Here is a 2478-nt window from a genome sequence, read left to right as displayed (position 1 = left end):
CTTTTACTTGCAATTGTATTTATATTGTTTTATTATATACTTGCATAATATTTGTTTCTTACATTCACATAGTTTAAATTTGTAAAAAGAGATCATCACTCTATTCCCCACTCCCTCCCCCTTTTTTAAGGTGATTACCATAAGTTGGATTGACCTAATTTTTCTAACAATGCCTTCAATACTATAAAATTACATAAATTAAGAGGGTATTTTAAATACATAATTTATTAAGAGGTTGTTTGATAAAATTTAATGTTTATTACTTAATCACTTAAGTTAACTTTAAGTTAAATTATTTATAAGTTGTTAATTTAAAACTTATTACTTGATTCTTACTTTAAGTATTAAGTTTGTTTAATAAAATTAACTTAAAATTTATTTTAAATCATCAAATTAAAATATTTATTCTCATAAATTATAACTAAGGTAAGGGAGGTTAAGTAACAATAAAGGTCATATAATAGCAATAAAGATCGTGAAAGTAGTTATGACAAATGAGGATAAAAAAAGTAAAATAAAAATATGTACTTAAGAATAAGTTAATTGTTTTTACTTATTATTTAAAATTGTTTTTTATTTTTAAGTCATATCATTAAATTATTTTACCAAGCATATTTAATTTATTTAATAACTTAAATTAAGTTATTAAGTCACTTTAAAAGTTGGTTTACCAAATACCTACTAACCCTTTTGTTTAATTTTCTTGAAACATGTTTATTAAATTTAGAAAATAATGTAGAATTAAACAATGTAACTTAGATGGTGTTTGGTAAATCAATTTAATAATATAAAGTAACTTAATAACTTAATTTAAGTTATTAAGCAAATTAAGCACGTTTCATAAAATAACTTAATATTATAACTTAAAATTAAAAATGATTTTAAGAATTAAGTCAAAATAATTAACTTATTTTCAATCCCATTTTTTTTATTTGCCTATGTCTAATAAGAATATATTTAATAACCAAGATTCCAAATCCAAATATCATTTTTTCTAATAAATATTTTAAGATTATTTTATAAATCTACAATATTTTGTAAGTGTAGATGTTAAATAACAAATTTATCACTTCAGATTAATGAAAATAAATATTAATTAAATTTTTTTTAATAATAAACATTAATTATGATAGATATGTCAATTCAATAACTTAAAATAAATTTTAAAGTAATTTAACAAACAACCCTTAATACATAAAATAAAAAATAAGTAAAAAATTTTAAGTTAACAATTTAAAAATAATTTAACTTAAAATCACTTTAAGTTAAATTGTATAATAAGTATTAATATCAAATTAACAAATCACATAAGTCGAGAAAAATGATTCGAACACATATTCAAATTTGTAAAGAAAAAAAAAAGATAGAACATGAAAAGACATAACACTCCATTATTATTGAACTAATGCCACCTATTATTTTAAATTATAGTTTTCATACCCTTGAGTCTCCAATGAGAAAAAGCAAATTATTCAAACACAACTTTTCTAATCAAACAAAAAAAATTAGGTTTAAGGGAATGAAAACACATGATTCCACCATTATTGAACTCCATCCTTTGTTTTTATTACTAAGCCGCCCTCAAATATGTACTTTGTGTTAGCAAAATGACACCCAAAAACAAAAGGATTTTTGCTTTTGGGAAAGAATGGTCTTCGCTTGTATAATACTTTCTATATGAAGGAAAAACTGAATTTTAAGTGATTAAAAATGTTAAGAAAATGTAAATGAAATTCATATTGTTATGAACTTTCAGACCTAAATACTATAAAATAAAATTGTAAAGGCTTATTTGGCAATGTTTTAGAAAACAATTCTCAAAAATTTAATATCTCATTCGAAAAATAGTTTTTGAAAACCGTTCTCTAATATTTTATAAAATAAACGTCCATTTAGAAACTTGAAATGTTTTAACCTATTTTTAATATTTTAAAATATATTTCAAAAATAATTTTTATATCAAATACTGTATTTATAATCATTTTATATACTTGTATAATTATTTTCTAAAACAATCCTTAAAAAATAAGTGAAAACAATTGAAAATAACTAAAAGATATCATTTGAAAACACCCTATTTTCAAATTTTTAAAAATAGAAAACAAAGAATAGTTTTTTTATTATTTTTTATTATCAAACACGGGAGAACATAAAACTTTTCTTGATTGCCAAACATACCCTAAACTTTTGTAAAGAAGGATTTCTTAATTTTTTTTTATAAATTTCAATAAGGTGATTAATTTTATTAAAAATTAAAAATTAAAAAAAATTAATTAACTAAGGAGATGTTTTACTATGATATTTCACCCAATATAAGAATGAAAGAAAACTCTTGCATGACTTAAAGCAATTTTTGAAGTAAAATACTACATAAGAAGTACTTAAAAAATCCTCAAATTTGTTCCAAAAAATCACCCCATTGTTAGAATAAATTCTTTGAAGAAATCATTCTTAGCCAAAATTGTATCCAAATGTGTT

The sequence above is a fragment of the Vitis riparia genome, chromosome 7 (genome assembly GCF_004353265.1).
Source record: "Vitis riparia cultivar Riparia Gloire de Montpellier isolate 1030 chromosome 7, EGFV_Vit.rip_1.0, whole genome shotgun sequence".
Taxonomy (NCBI): domain Eukaryota; kingdom Viridiplantae; phylum Streptophyta; class Magnoliopsida; order Vitales; family Vitaceae; genus Vitis; species Vitis riparia.
This window is presented reverse-complemented; position numbering follows the sequence as displayed.